This window comes from Mauremys mutica, unplaced genomic scaffold (assembly GCF_020497125.1).
Source record: "Mauremys mutica isolate MM-2020 ecotype Southern unplaced genomic scaffold, ASM2049712v1 Super-Scaffold_100099, whole genome shotgun sequence".
NCBI classification, from domain to species: Eukaryota; Metazoa; Chordata; order Testudines; family Geoemydidae; genus Mauremys; species Mauremys mutica.
In genome coordinates, this window is record NW_025423266.1 from 1,552,544 (window position 1) to 1,568,975 (window position 16,432).

At 50.3% G+C, this 16,432-nt stretch overlaps 4 non-coding genes across 4 annotated transcripts; 3 read left to right on the top strand and 1 right to left on the bottom strand.

Moving 5' to 3' along the window:
- The first annotated feature begins 4,890 nt into the window (after nucleotides 1–4,890).
- On the top strand, nucleotides 4,891–4,962 carry TRNAE-UUC. Its single transcript has one exon. It is a non-coding gene; the product is annotated as a tRNA-Glu (tRNA).
- A 1,351-nt stretch (nucleotides 4,963–6,313) lies between these two features.
- On the bottom strand, nucleotides 6,314–6,429 carry LOC123358903. Its single transcript, XR_006575802.1, has one exon. It is a non-coding gene; the product is annotated as a U5 spliceosomal RNA (small nuclear RNA).
- An 834-nt stretch (nucleotides 6,430–7,263) lies between these two features.
- TRNAN-GUU lies at nucleotides 7,264–7,337 on the top strand. The gene has a single exon. It is a non-coding gene; the product is annotated as a tRNA-Asn (tRNA).
- A 7,957-nt stretch (nucleotides 7,338–15,294) lies between these two features.
- On the top strand, nucleotides 15,295–15,368 carry TRNAT-UGU. Its single transcript has one exon. It is a non-coding gene; the product is annotated as a tRNA-Thr (tRNA).
- The last annotated feature ends 1,064 nt before the right edge of the window (nucleotides 15,369–16,432 follow it).

A 16,432-nucleotide genomic window follows, 5' to 3' on the forward strand; every position in this document is an offset into this window, starting at 1 on the left:
TGTTGACTGGTTGTTGGCTAGTGTCAGAAGACAAGTTTCAGAGCTAGATGGGCCTTTGGTCTGACCCAGTGTGGTTTTCCTTACGGTTTAAATTACATTTACGGACACTGATAATAGAGTTACTGAACATTTGGGAGTTAAGAGCTGATAGGTCAGTGGTCCAGTCCCCACACAGATGACTCCTGTCTCCCTCTTGGACAGGGGCAGGTCTGAGCTCTCACCCTAATGGTCATTGTGGCTGCCAGAATCTGTGGGCAGCTCATTTAGTTTACAGCAAAGGTTGAGTCCTGCTTTGTGCACCGTGTGTGACAATGAAAATCCTAAACCGCCCTTTGAAATAACGAAAGCAGCAGGACGTGTTATTGTCCCTGCCCCAAAGCAGACAGACCAATGGAGAAATGCTGTCTAGTCCAAGGTGATACTCCCCTGCCATTTTACCTTTTTTGCTTGCTAAACTCCTTCTTATCTGCCCGGCGCAGGCTGTCCTCTGCCTCAGCTGCTGCTCCCGGCCTGCTCTAGAGTCAAACACGCAGGGCCCCCAGGGGAACAGAGGCTGGGACAGGGCAGCAGCCTGGGCTGGGCTGGGAAGATGCTGGGAGTTCTCGTTCCCTGAGAACTGGCCTGGCTCCCTTCTCAACAGCAAACAAATCAATTCCACGTCCCCTCCCCAGAAAAACCAGCCTGGAGCCAAGGGCAGCAGGGGACGATTCACTATAGTTCCCACCGAGACAGGAGAGAAGCCAGGGCATTTCTAGCAGAGCTTATGGAACTGAGGTGGGGAAACCAGCCTTTAATAACAGGCAGTTCCAGTTGAAGCTAAGAGTTTTTAACAATTTCTACAACATTAAATAACCCTTCAATCGTAGTGTCACTATCCATAAAACTTCTTCAACCTTATAGGTTCCCAAGTGCACAACTAAACATCTCTTCAAACACAAGGGAGTGGAGATCAGTCAGTGTTCAGAGTCATCCCACATAAAAGAACCATGTTGTGGAACATACTGACCCCATCATGTGGCCATGGTCTTTCCCTCCTCTCTGTTAAAAGTTTTGGTATTTTGCACAGAAACTTTCTTCCCTCAGGAGAGACCTGGGAACCAGGGCTGCCAGCCAGACAAACACCTTTAAGAGGAGGCGTAACCTGTCAAAAAATGATCTCCCTCCTTCAGTTCAGTGACAGCCTGAAATGTTACTTATCCCAGCAGAGATGGAGGAATGAAAGCAGCTACATCAAGCCCCTGTGTAGCTCACAGGAATGAACATAAACACTCCCTTGTATCTGAAGAGATGTTTAGTTTTACCCTTGGTCAACTACAAGACTAAAGGGAAAGGCGGTGGTGTCAGATATAAAGAGTGAAACATGAAACAATCATCATAGTTATGCCCATAGTGACTGCAAAATTTTCTATATTCTTATTATCATCAGTGTATTATTTTCTCTGGCATCTAGACATTGACTAGACCTTGACCAAGAAATTTGGATCTTTATAAAATAATCAACTACCCCTTGTTAAGGTAATGGACTTTACACCCACTCGGGTGTCTCCACGCAGTTTCAAGTACTAACAACAGTGGAACCTTACAGCCATAGCTTTTAATCAGGGCAATACATTGATACAAATTCCTGTATGATATGAGTGTTGCGGGCGCGGGTCCACAGCGAGGCGATGTCGCCCCTGTCCCAGGCGAACTCACCGTCCAGGGAGCCGCTCAGGACGGTCGCCACATCTTGGTCAGAGGGAGCTCTGCCGATTCGCTTCGCAGTGGCGGCGTGCAGGGCGGCCGTCGCAATGTTCTTTACCACGGCGTCCGGGCACGTCAGGAGGCGGAAGGCATGCGTGATTACTGCAATGTCACACAGGTCTCCCGTGCCGGTGAGCGATGTATACGAGCTCGTTGCTGGCTCTCTCTCCCTTGGTCTTTTATCACTCCAAGTCCTTTCTTAAATACATCCATGGCTTCTATACTTTCTTCCTCATTATTTTTTTCCTTTCATTGAGCTTTAAATTCAAAAGGAGAGACTTAGCCGGCATTTTGAGGGAAGGAACAGACCATCATTTGGGAGACTGCCAGCTCCATAACAAATCTGAGCATAGAAGAATCCCAACCCTTTGTCCTGCATATTTAGCTCCCAGCCAGCAGTTTTCCTCTCACTTTTATTTATGTTGAGCTAACTAAAAACAGCCTCATGTATCCTTTTCATGTCAGAGAAATCTATTGACTGATGATCACATTTCCGCTACTTTCCTGGCTAGGCAGGGTTGGGGTGTGAGGAATCCTAACATAATAATTGGAACTCTCTAAACCCTCCTTTTAACATACAACATCCCATTCCCCTTTTAAAATAACATTCTCCCATCATATTTTTGAACCCTCATCATCTTGTATGTCTTCAAACGATGTTAACGCAAACACTGAGCTACAAATCTCCTTACTGTTCCATTGGTATTTTTAGCACAGTATATTGATTTTTATTGCCATCTTGTTTTACTCTCAGACTGTTTTTTATAAATCATCACAAATGCAGTAACGAGGAGTTAGAGAAATATACAAGAAATGAAGACAGTGTGATCCAGTCGATAGGCAGAGAGCTGACTCCGTCCGCAGCCTGAAACAATCTCCATGACAATAAAAAGGGCTGGGAGGGATATGACACCGAAGTACTTATATGCCCCGTGCAGAGCTGGAGCCAATGTAGGAAGAAGTAGAGACGCTAAAGATGGCTGAAGGGGGACAGTCAGCTCCTGAAGGGTTATTTTCCCCTCTCTTAGCTAGGCTAGAAGAGGAGAAAATTCTCCCTCACTCTCAGAGGATGGAAATGTCAATTTGACCTCACTTCCTGTCCTACTAAAGCTCAGAGACAGGAAGAGACATTTCCTGCCTAAGAGCCTCAGGAGAGCAAGGCTTGGGAGCAGGCAAAGCTAAGGGCCCCGTTACACAGAATCTAACTCCTGTCAGCTCGTGTGAGGTGGTATCAAAACCCCTCCTGGGCTTCTAGGAAAGAGTTAGTATTGGCTCCATGGGTTTTCCTGGAAGAGCCTCTAGTGGTAGGAAGAAGAAGTGGAGAGGGTGGCGATGGGCCTAAATGAAAGCAGAAGAGGATTGTTCTTCTTGGGGTTTGTTTGTGTTACTCTTGTGATCCTTGTGGAGGACGCTGAGGCGTCATTTGAGTTTGTGTCAAAGCCTTTGGTTGGGCTCAGTTTGTGACCCTGAGCACAGGGGATCCTTCACCCTCCGTTCTTGTCCCCTCAAGACAATGGAGAATAGACCAGGTTCTAAAATTAGACAGAGGAGCCAGAGAAAGCTTCCTACGGGTGATAAAAAACACCCACTGTTACCTCTCTGGTGGTCTAGTCCAGGGGTCCCCAACCTTTTCAGGACCAGGGACCGGTCATGCCTGCGGAGGGAGCGCTCGTCCCGCGGCTCGGGAGGTCCACCGGCTCTGGTTGAGCTGCCGCAGGCATGACTGCGGACGGTTCGCTGGTCCAGCGGCTCAGGCGTGCCTGCGGGCGGTCCAGCTGAGCCGCGCGACCAGCGAACCGTCCGCAGTCATGCCTGCAGGAGGTCCACCGGAGCCCTGGAGCAGCGGACCTCCCGCAGGCATGACTGCGGAGGGAGCGCTCGTCCCGCGGCTCGGGTAGACCTCCCGCAGGCACGCCTGCGGGAGGTCCACTGGGTCGGTTCGCGGCCCGGTTTGTAAGAGGCCGCGGACCGGTACCGGGCCGCGGACCGGGGGTTGGGGACCCCTGGTCTAGTCTATTCATTAGGTTTCAGCGCTTTCACCACCACGACCCTGATTTGATTTCATCAGGGAAAGAAGCTTTTCAATACATACCTTCACTTGTCTCCTCAACTGATATTTCATCATGCTCAGATGGGTTTTGGAGACCAAGTGAAAATCAAACGGCCTGAGAACAGAGCATACGTATGTTCCCATTGTGGACCTTTCATACAAGTAGAGCTGGGCAAATCATTTATTTCCTTGCTTGCTAGCTAGCCTACCCTACATAATAATAATAATAATAGTTCAGGTTGCTCCAAGATGAATTTTTTTTTCAGTTTTCTTGTTGAAACAAAAGTAAAAAAAACCATAAAAAATCATTTTTGGGCCACCAAAATATTTCAGTAAATAAAATATTCATCCAAAAAACATTCACCCAGCTCTATAGACTAGTCTTTAGAATTAACCACCTGGAGAGAAGGATCAGTAGCCTCTTCCATGCCTGAAGTCTAGCTGCTGAAGGGTTCTGAGGAGAACCAGATTTCATAGCCTTCCACCTGTATGCCGCTGGTTGCTGCCTTGCTCAAGGTGAAAGGCAACATGGCTTAGTGGCAAATCTACATATAGCCTCTGTTCAAATGTTTATAGAGCTCAGAGAGAGGAAGAAACATGACCTGCCTAAGATTATAGAGAGGACAGAGTGTGCAATCACCACAGCAGAAGGGTCCGGGGGTTCAGCAATGTGGTTGCTTGTTGAGGACACAGAACTCACAAGATGGCAAAGCTCAGAGCCCCATTACAGGGAGTCAGACTGTGATTAGCTCACAGTGAGGGGGAGCAATACTCCTCCATTGGTCTCTATGCCAGAGCTCCTATCAGCTCAGTGTCCTTCCTGCAAGAGTCGGCTGCTAAGAGGGTTGCGATGGGGTATATGAAAGCAGAGGAGGATTGTTCCTGATGGGTTTTCTTTGTGTGTCTCTGTGATCCTGCAGGAGAAAGCATCATTTGAGTTTGTTTCAGTGGCTTGGGTTGGGCTCAGGTTGTGACCCTGAGTACAGGGGTTCTCTGCTCTTAGCCCCTCAGGGAATGGACAATGGAGCAGCTTTCGAAAGTGGATAGAAAGTAGCCTAAGAAAGTGTAGTATAAATGAGATAAAAATTATCATCACCTCCCTGGTGGTCTAGTGGTTAGGATTTGGCACTTTCACTGCCACAGCCTGGGTTCGATTCCCAGTCAGGGAAAAGAGACTTCAAACTAAAGAAGCTTCAGTTATTCTTCACTTGCAGTGTAAACAAATCCATGTTTTTTTCCTGATTCCCCCCATCTTCCCAGTGTCTCCATGGCAGGGCTGGCACCAGTGCAGCAAGCAGGTGCCTGGGGTGACCAATGGAAAGGGGAGGCATGTCAGGCTCTTTGGTGGCAATTCAGCCCTCTCAGTCCCTCTTGGAGGGAAGGACTTGCCACCAAAAGTGGCAGCGGTAGAGCTGTCCCTGATTGTGGCTTTAATACATTTTTTTTCCACTTGGGATGGAAAAATGCTGGATCTGGCCCTGCTCCATGGAAGACAATTTGTTAAATCCCAGATAAGTGGAATTATATCAGTTCTCAGCCTGAGTTCTTAGGTCTTAATCCTCAGGATATTGTCCCACCATGGGGCCATTTCCCACCTGTCTTTCATACAGAAACACAATTTTCCTTGCACAGACACAGGAACAGCAAGATCTTTCTCTGTCCCTTGTGCAAAGCAGGGGGCCAAATTCCATGGAAACAATGGATGAGCTGGGGCCCCTGGGTACATCCAGCCCTGGCTGTGAGAAGGCCTCCACTTCCCACATAACTCTCTCAAACCTGCAGTCATCAGGCATACAGAAGATGCTTACAGTTTCACTCCATACGAGTCCAGTTCCTCGCTGTTTCCTGTCTAACCACTGCACACATATGGTATCCCCTCCCTACCCGGAGCTGCTTCCTGGCTTTTGCGCTCAGGACAGGAAAACGAGAATGGAGAGGTAAGCTGTGCAAGGAACGCTTCCTCAGCTCGCACTCCACCCCCCAAGGGCCTTTCGTGGTCTTCTACGGACTTCAGGTTTCATTTGATTTCCAAGGTTTATGGGCTCATTAATTAGCCATCTCTCCTAATGCAGGGATCCTACGGGTCAGACCAAAGATCGATGGCCCAAAAGAGCTAAGAAACAGAAATAAAGGTGAGCGCTAGGCGTTACATTCAGATGAGCATCCAGAATCTGACTGTGCCCTGGCATGTTCAACGCTGCCGAAAAGAAGGAGCTCGTCAGGTCCCTCTGCTAGCACCCAAATCTGGTGGCTAGTCGGTCTGCTGGGAAATAAGGAAAAGGAAAAGAATGAAAGGAGTCAGGCAATAACAAGGAAATGAAGAGGTTTGTCGAACGGGTTCTGTCTGATTTATCGTCTTCCCAGCTACCCGTCCAAGTTAAAGACCTAGCCCAGTATCCTGTCTGCTGACAGGGGCCAATGCCAGGTGCCCCATACTATACTTTTTTCATACTATAGAAAAGCTTCAGCCAGTGACACCAGCTCAGGGAGCACTCTTCTGTTTTTCTCACAGCAGGCAACAGCCTTGCCAAAGCAAAGCTTTAAAAAATTGGGTACAAACTCATAAACATTCCTCTCCACGGAAATCTTTAGTAAAAGGCGAAAGATTTCTACGAACTGAAGAGAAAGCAGAGTACGTAGAACATGCGGCAGAGGCGCTGCCGGGGCAACCGCCTACGCTCCCAAAAGTCAGCGTGACTACTCTCCCAGCCCGTGTCAAGGCCTTTTGGGGCTGATGTCATTTGCATGATTACACCCACCCCGGATTGCATGATGGGAGTGCTTGTCCAAACGGTCATTTCAGCTGCTGCGATATCCCCAGTCTCTTTGTTATTGGGTCAGGAGTAATCCAGTGTATTTTCCTGTTGATTTTGGATGAAGGACAGAGTAACTGTACCTGGCATTTGAGGCCTGAGAGCATCACCCTCTCCTGAAAAGTACTCACCATTAAGGGGTATGGGTTCCTAACAGCCACTCATGGTAGGAGGTAGGAATGGATGTTTGTTGGTGCTTTGTAGGTGGTGCTGATGTCCTTTTTGCTGTTCTTGGTGTGGAAAGACAGAGGCGGTTTTGAATCTCTTAAAATTGTTGTTAGTACTGCAGTTGCTTACCCTAAGCTTATGCGGTTAGATTTTTTTCACGGTGTGTTGTTATGGAGTGAGGTAGCAAAGGTCAGTTGCAGAGGTGGTGCATTTGCCCCCGTCCCGGAGTCCAGAATTTGCATAAACCCACCCATTGTCCTGTGACTAACAATCTCGGTCTGCTAACTCTTCCAGCAAAACAGGCCAAAGAACGTGTATGCGAGCGCTGTACCACAGCCCCGTTGCTCTTTTCGGTTCCTTCCCACAGAACTTTCCCTCCATAGCAGTCCAGTTTCTTGCTGTTGCTTGTCTAACCACTGCATACATGTGCTATACTGTACCCTGAGCTGATTCCCGGCTTTTGTGCTCAATACAGCCTTGCCCCTCCATGTCTCTGTGGCGCAATGGGTCAGCGCGTTCGGCTGTTAACCGAAAGGATGGTGGTTTGAGCCCACCCAAGGTCGACGCTAAGCCTGTGCTGCTTCCTTGCTTCCCCGAGGCCTGTGGAGGAGCCTCAAAGGTCCCATTTTGCTGCCTCTTGGCCTCAGTGCTTTCAGCTGGTGGTCCAAAGAGCGGGCTGGATGCCATTCAGAAACCCATCTGCCAGCAGCCGTGCCGGAGGCTCCGGCTTAATCCTCAAGGCCGAGCACAAAAACTTTCAGCCGGGAACATTTCGCTCCCTTCCCGCCTCCGCCCAAGCGGCAAGGGAGAAGCGGAGGAGACAGGCCGGCTCAAAGACGCCTCCCTCCCACTTCCCTGTACGCTGTGCAAAGCTCTTGGCCCGCCTCATGCCTCGTCAGGAAAGCGCGGCCATGCGGCCCAAGCCTGAGTCACGTCCGCAGCCTGGCCCGCCCCGGCTGACGGCGCGCAGAGCCACGCGAGTCAATGGCAGGTCGAGTTGGGAGCCTTGGCTCTTTCCCCTGACAGCCACACACACAGCGCTGCGTAGCGCCCCCAGAGCCTCCCTCGTGTTCTCCCGCAGCAGCCGCCTGCCGGGGTGGTGGGAAAAGGGGACCAGGAAGCACTGCAACCTCATTCCAGGACAGGAGGCCCTCACCACGCCTAGGCCTGCCTCTTGCCTTCAGCCCAGGCAGCCAGAGGTGCCGGGGAGCTCCCTGGCAGGCCGCTTCGCCTCAGCCACCTCTTGCCTCATGGCCTAGGCTCTTGGTGCTCTGCTGGTCACCGGCTCGCTTGAAGGCCCAGAGGGAAAAAGAAACAAGCGCACGCGTAGCGGAGGATGGTTTCAATCCATTGACCTCTGGGTTAGGGGCCCAGCACGCTCCCACTGCGCCACTCTGCTGGTTCTTCACACCCTCCCCCTGCCACCTAGCCGCCACTATCCGGATTAGTGCCTTACGCGCTCTCATGCTGGCAGGCAGATGCGCAGGCTGCTAGGCAGCTGCCCTGGTCACAGGATTTTACAGCTTCTACAGGGTAAAAGGGATCTATTTGGGGTTTGGACACCATTGGGAGCTGGGGAGCTGAGTGCGGGAGATGGGAGCACTTCTTAAACAGTTTTCAGTTAAGCTTTCAAGCTTGTGGGGGACGAGGTTCAGCCTTGGATCCGTGTCTGCAGCAGGCAAGCGCCTCTGGCTCAATCGCCCCCCACCCCCACTCCCACCCCCACCCGCACCCGCACCCGCACCCCGCAGTATTAGCAGACTGAAATACGGAGCAAACGCACACGACTTGCAAAGGAACAGGAGCCGGGATCTCAAACAAATGTCAACATTTTATTAAGATGATGTTCAAAGAAAAAAAAAGTGTACGGTACAGCGTTTAGGCGTAGAAGTTTCTGGTGATCAGTGAACAACGTACAGATTATTCAAGGGGTGAGAAGTTCGGTTTAAGATCGGGTGGCGTAAGGAATACATAATCTGCAATGGCCCCGACTGGGGGGCAAAAGGTTAACGTACAGACACTGAGTTAGGAGGGTATGTTGTCCATGTGAGGGCTACGTTCAGGTGTGGAGTATAACGAGCGGATACGACGATGAGGATGAATTGACGGGCGTTTGGTGAGTTTTAACGTTCAGTGTTTTTTAATCTTTGCCACAATCTAATTGAAGCAGGGTCAGTATGAACTCTCCCCTGCCATCTGTTGGTGATGTGTTGTCAAGGCCTTTTGGGGTGATGTCATTTGCATGGTCACACCCACCCCGGATTGCATGATGGGAGTGCTTGTCCAAACGGTGATTTCAGCTGCTGTGGGATCCCCAGTCTCTTTGTTATTGGGGCAGGAGTAATCCAGTGTATTTTCCCATTTATTTTGGATCAAGGACAGAGTAACTATACCTGGCATTTGAGGCCTGAAAGCTTCACCCTGGCCTGAAAAGTCCTCACCATTAAGGGGTATGGGTTCCAAACGCCAAAACCTGGGGGCAGGTAGAAATGGATGTTAGTGTGCTTGTTGTCATTCTTTCTGCTCTCTCTGGTGTGTCAAGACAAAGGCATTTTTGAATCTCTTAGAGTTGTTGTTGATGATGCAGTTGTTTGTCCTAAGCTTATGCTATTCCATCTCTTTCATTGGCTATTTTGGTCCTGAGAGGTAAAAGGTTGCTCTGTGTGCGGGCTTATGGAGTGAGGTAGCAAAGGGTGGTGGTGGTGCATGTGGTGCATGTGCTGCCAAAGTTGTGACCCTCTTTCCCCCAGCCCAGCTCTGGTCCCAGAGTCCAGAATTTGCATCAACCCACCCACTGACCTGTGACTAACCATTTTGGCCTGCTAACTCTTCCAGCAAAACAGGCCAAAGAAAGTGTATGCAAGTGCTGTACCACAGCCCCGGTGCTCTTTTTGGTTCCTTCCCACAGAACTTTCACTCCATACCAGTCCAGTTCCTTGCTGTTGCTTGTCTAACCACTGCGTGCGTATGCTATACCGTACCCTGAGCTGATTCCTGACTTTTGTGGTGCTGATTCCCTGCTTCAATCCCAGGCTTTGGCAGCCCTTTCATCCCTTTTTTGTGCAGGGGTGGCTTGTTTTCTAGGAAGGCAGCAGCACCTTTATCTGAGGCAAGTACCTGATTTTGAGCTCCCCAGCAGGACAAAAGAGAGCATGGGCTTCTTCCCCTAGTTTGCCCACCTGACCTGTGCTGTTAAGCACCATGGTGCTGTATTGTAAAGCACAAGAGATGGGCGCTGTCTTTCCCACATGACTTATTCGTTGACCCAAAATGGCGGGAACAGAGTGAGGCAGGACGGCCCTTGGAGATGGTGCCAGAGGGGGCAGGGACTTGGGAGGAAAGCTCCTCTGCAAAGCTGAGTGATGACAGTGCTGGAGAAGGGGCATCTGGCACCTGGAATGTGGCAGGGATTCAGGGGCCCAAGAGGAGGCACTGGATGTTAAGGTGTGAAAGGAAAGATCTATGGTAGGAACTGGCTCCCTTCCTCTGGACCACACAGTGTTTGGTGTTGGGGCGGATTTTAATTGTCTCAGCCGGCCTGAGAACCGCTGGTCCCATTTTCTCTACCGTCAGAGGAAACGTTTTTACAATGAGCACTACCTGGCGCAGGTCTGTAGTGAGGTCAGCTTAGAGGACGTGCTTCTCCGTAATGGAACCAGTGGAGGGTGGGCAGTAACCTCCTATTCCTCTGACCCGAGCTCACAGCAGCCACAGAGGGGATACACCTTTCTGCAGGGACAGGCCAGGAGTCGCACTGACCGGATTTCCGTGAAGGAGAGCACGTCGACAGCCCAGTGCAGGGTGGTGCCAATGGACTGTTCAGATCACGCAGCTCTCACCATGTGCTCAATGTGGGCAATTCCCTGACCCACGGCAGAGGATATTGGAAGCTGAACATCCAGAGCTTGCAAGATAAAGGAGCAGGGGGGTGAGGCCTGTCAGTGTTGGCAGAACGGGAAAGCATCAGAGGGTTCTATGGCAACCAGGGGATTGGTGGGAGTCAGTGAGGGAGGAGTTGGCGGCTTTGTTCCAGTGATCAGGCAAACACCACAACATTAAAGAAACCAATGGTGCCAAGTCCTGCAGCGTCGCCTGTGGGATTTCTACAAGAGCATCCAGGGAGGGGAGCCAGTCAGCGTGTCACTGTACGACTGGATCAAGTGACAGCTGGCTGAGTTCCAGGAGATGAGGCTCCAGCTGGCCGATATGAGTGGGAGCACCGAGTGAAGGGAGGGGGTGGCCTCCCCTGACATTTTTGCAGCCTGCAGGGAACAAAGACAAAGTAGGGGGATGTGGGGACTCAGCGCAGGCCCCACAGATGTGGTAGATCAGTATTATAGCTGATGGAGGAGGAAAGAGAGTCCTGCAAGAGGAAGCTGCTGGTGAGAAGAACATAAGGCTTTTAACTGGGGGGTCCAGTGTTTGAGTCCTAGTTTTAGCAGCTGGCTTTTAAGCTGCTGTGCAGGCCAGTTCATTTTGATGAGATTATCTCTCGGCCTGCTGCCTGCGGCCGTCCATTATAGACCATTTCTGTGGGCAAAGGGCCCATTTCCTACCTCTGCCTCCTTAAGCTCGTGTTTTCCATGCCTAGAATTCAACAGTCACCAGATGGATCAGACTGAACAGGTTTCAAACCTCGAGGAGGCTCTTACCTTCTAAACAGGGATGGCTGTTTTCTAGTAAAATCAGGAAAAGGGAAGGAGAAAACTCGAAAGAGATTCCTCCTGGCGCTCACGTCCGTGAACCCGAATACTCTCTCAGTCCTCAAAGAGAGACCTGGAGAAGGAGACTTGTTGAAGCAAAGCCACAGGGGTCTCTGAGGTTTCCCTGGCCCCTCGCCCCTGTCCTGCCTGGCTGATGTCAGCATCTCTCTGTGAGGTCACCACCTCCCCACCACCTTTGACCAATAGTCTGAGGTCCTGCAAAAGGCCTTTGTGATGTCACTGCCACACCCCTCCCTTGCTGTGCTAATGTCCTGCCCCTGCCCAGGCACTTTGGAGGTTTGAGCTACTCCCTGGGGATCACCCCACTCAAGGAGCGTTCGTTCTAGGCAGCAAGCCGGCTAGACAGGAAAACATCAGACGCTGCTCCCAATGCTACACTCAGTTTTTCAGAAATTAGTCGACTTTATGGCCAGAAGAGACCATTAGAGCATCTAATCTGACCTCCTGCATATCACAGGCCTCCTGTATGACACAGGAGCTACTTTTGGGGCAAACACATTCCAGAAAGGCATCTAGTCTTCATTAAATGATATCAGGAGATGGTGAATCCACCACTTTCCTTGGTAGCTTGTTCCTGTGGTGAATCATCCTCGCTGTTGAATATTTGTGCCTTAGTAGTAATATGAATTTGTCTCTTTTCACCTTCCAGCCATTGGGTCTTGTTATGCCTTTCTCTGCTTGATTAAAGAGCCCTTTAATACCCAATCTTTTCTCTCCATTAAGGCCCTTCAACACTTCAATGAAGTCACCTTTCAATCTTCTTTTGATAAGCTAAACAGGTTACGCTCTTTCAATAGCTCCCTAGAAGGCATTTTTCCCAAGCCCTCAGAACATTTGGTGGCTCTTTGGTCATCAGAGTCCTGAACTGTAGCTTGTTCTTCTGCACAGCACAGCTTCTGGAGAAGAGGGATCTGCAAATGTACATTCATATGATACCTTTGTTTAATTGATGAAAACATAAACTAGACACTTAGAGGATTGGAACTGATTTCAGCTGATGGACAGCTTTGCTAGGTTTTTATGCATTTGGACAGCGAAATGTTGAGTGTTTACATCCATATCAAGCACCCCCATATAGTGGAGCTCCTGAACATAATGGAGAATGGAAATGAAAATGTTTTCCTTTTTTTAAAAAAAAAATGAAAAAAAGGTTATAAGAGAACACTGGGGATTGAAACAAAGAGCACTTGATGGGCAGTTAAGCACTCTGCCACTGAGCTATACCCCCATGATAACACACATATAGAAGTGTGATCTCCAGGACTTTGAAGGACAGACCCTGATTCATCGAGCTGCTTTGCAATTCCCAGACCACAAGTGGTTTAAAAAATGGGGTTTGATTAAACTTCTTAAATGTGGCAAACACCACAGCTTGCGCACCCACCGATATAGCTTCTCCCAGTGACATAGCTGCCACCTCTTGGGAAGAGGATTAACTACACCCACAGGAAAACTCTCTCCCATCGGCATAGAGCAGTGGTTCTCAAACTGTGAGTCAGGACCCCAAAGTGGGTCGTGACCCTGTTTTAATGGGGTCACCAGGGCTGGCATTAGACTTGTTGGGGCCTGGGGCTGAAGCCAAAAGTCTGAGCCCCACCACCCAGGGCTGAATCCCTCAAGCTCTGGTTTTGCCCTCCCCTAACTGGGGCAGGGCTCAGGCTTTGTCTCCTCTGCCTGTGCTCAGTGTGGAGGGGCTTGGTCCCTCTTTCCAAGGCCATGCAGTAAGTTTTTTTTTTTTGGCAGAAGGGGGTTGCGGTGAAAGGAAGTTTGAGAAACCCTGGCATAGAGCCTCTGAGTATGTCTAGACTTGGCTCCCTGGGGCACTGTGGCAGATCAGACACTGAAAGTGCAGCCATGGAGACACCACACACCAGCCTTGCCTAGCAGGCAAGAATCAAACCTCCACAGAAAAATGCCTGTTGTTTTCTAACCCATCTCCCTAAGCACTCAGCCACCACCACTTAACAAAGGGGCTTTTCTACACTATGGTTCTGGTCTCACTGAAGGGTCATTTCCAATTGTTTGCTCAGACCAGCGTTAGGGGAAATGGTGCCCTGGGGAAAGCTTGTATTTGGCACTTCCCCATTGCCCCTGGACGATCCCCACTCCCCATTTACGGCTAGCTCCTGCACTCCCAACCCTTGCACCTCCTTCACCCCTAACTCCTGCCCCCTCCTGTGCCCCCTTTGCCCTTAACTCCCTGGGCCACCAGCCATTGCCCCTCTCCTGCAGCCCCTTCACATGGTTCCAGTGCTGGGGGCCCCGCACTTGTTCTCCCTTTCCCTGGGCTTTGGCATCACTAGCCCCTGCTTAGCGAGTAGGGTTCAGTGGTTACCAAAATGTGGGGCGTGACTCCTAGTGGGACACAGAGGAACATTCATGGGGGCACCTCAGGGCCTGAGCCAGCCCCCATGGAGGGAGCAGCACTCAGCCCCACTCTGCCCCAGCTCTTCCCCAACCCCACCCTCAGCCTGGGCCCCTGACTCCCAGCTTGGACTTGACCCCCCTAACCCCTGTCTGCACCCCTCTTCCCAGCAAGCAACAGCCCCACTCCCAGCCTCGGTTCTTGACCGTGGCTTCCGAGGGGCCACAGCCATGGCTAAGAGGGCACAGAGTGAAATGTTTGAGGACCACTGGGTTAGGGTGATGTTCTCAATCACTTCTACAAAGTCCAATAAAAGCTATTCCTCACCCACCCACCCCTCCATCAGGACCGACTAGGTATGTTCTGCTGCCCTTCACTCATGCAGGAAGGATAATAACATTTCATTCCATTCAATCCTAAAGTGATTTGTAACCCACCACCAGCCAAAACTGGTCATTTTGGGACAGTGGCCCCATCATGCTGCATAGCTAGGCAGAGTAGGTGTGTCTAAGCAAATGGTCTGTTCCTGAAGTCTTTCCCCCAGCTCCTCACTAGATGTGAGGGGGGAGCTCATTCAGCCCCTGCTTCCGCTTAGTGTTTAGAAACTCCTTTTTGTCCCTATCTCTGCTGGCCTTAGATTTCTCCTCCTATCTCTCTTGTTTACAAAACAGGTGTTTTAAACCAGCTAAGCCATGGTACCTACTCTTACTTAAAGCAGTGTGTTTGCCCATATCTGACTCTCTGCCAATCCCCACTCGGCCCTGACAAGTGTTGCTCATGTTTGGCTTCTGTAAAGCAGAGGAGCAGGTGAAGTTTTGCTCCCAAGGTGTGTGTGTGATTCTTTGGACAGGTCTACACTATGAAATTAGGTTGGTGTAATTACATTACTTAGGCTGGCAATGCAGTTCTATCAACCTAATCCCGGTGTAGATAACAGCTCAGCAGTCAGAACTTTATGGAGCTATGAAACAGGAAGGATCCAGCCTCTGTAGCAGGAATGCAGGGCAGGCGAGGTCACGGCAGGCATAGTGGGATACTGGTGGAGCCAGTTATGGTGATATAATGACCAGCAGCATTTACACTGACAATTTGTCACTTCAAGTTTGCTGCACAAAGCTCTAGGCCTCTCGTCGAGGTGGTTTTATATTGCCACCAAAACAGGGCAATTTTGTCGCCAGACGTGGTATTGCAGTGTGTGCACCAGCCAAAATCTGCCGACCGAGGGAGCGTTGTGTGTTTTTCACACACCTGAGCAATATATTGATGCTGAAATAACTTTGTAGTGCAGACACACACACACACACACACACACACGGAAAACCTCACCTGCTCCTCTGCTTTGCAGAATCCAACACAAGCAAAGCTTCTCAGGCCCCAGTGGGGATGGCAGGGAGTCAGGTGTGGGCAGACACTGTATTTTACCTACAGGCAGGCACCATGGCTTAGCTGGCTAAAGCACCTGTCTTGTAAACAGGAGATCCTGGGTTCAACTCCCAGTAGTGCCTTGTTGATTAATTTTGGGGCACCTGGTATTTGCTACTGTCAGAGGATAAAACACAGAGCTACATGGGGCTTTGGTCCAGCCCAGTGTGGCTGTTTAAATTACACTCACAGGCACTGATAACAGAGTTACTGAAAGTTTGGGAGTTAAGAGCTGATAAGTCAGTGTTCCAGCCTTTCACAGATGACCCCCCTCCCTCTGGGACAGGGGCAGGTCTGGGATCTCACACCAAATGGCTCATTGTGGCTGCCAGAATCTGTGAGCGGCTCATTTAGTTTACACCAAGGGTTGAGTCCTGCTTTGTGCACCGTGTGTGAGATGAAAATCCTAAACCGCCCTTTGAAATAACAAATACAGCAGGATGTGTTATTGTCCCTGCCCCAAACCAGACAGACCAATGGAGAAATGCCATTGAGTCCAGGGTAATACTCCACTGCCATTTTACCTTGTTTGCTTGCTAAATTCCCTCCCAACCTTGAGGGCTCCCAGAGCCCGATACTGAGCTTGAGCTTGAGCTGACATGTCTACAGTGCAAATTTAGGACCCTAGCCTGGGAGCCTGCACTGGCACAGGGCAGCCATGGGTGTTTCATCACAATGTGGACATAGCCCCAGCCCACTCAGCTTTGGAACCCATGTCCCCTGCCTAGCAAGTGCTATTGAATTGAGGGTGAGTCCCTCAGTCGGGGTCTTCCAAGCACAGTTGTGCTGCCCTCGATTCACACAACAAGGATAACAACCCTTTATTTCTCCTGCCCCTGTAACATGGAGACTGGGAATCCAACACCAGCCACAAGTGATCATTTCGGCAAGCAACCCAACCTATTTCCAACATACTGTAAAATCCACATGCAGACTCATACACGAAACCTTGCAAGAAAATCTTCCTGAGGGGTCTGAGGCACCTGCTGCTGGAGGGAAGGAGGGAGCTGTGGGTTGGGATTGAGGAGCAGCGTGAGGAGAAGGGGCCTGTGGGTTGGGATTGAGGGGCACTGGGAATAGGAGGGGGCTGTGGGTCGGGACAGAGGAGAAGGGTGAAGAGGAGCAGGCTCTGGTTGGGAGTGAGGAG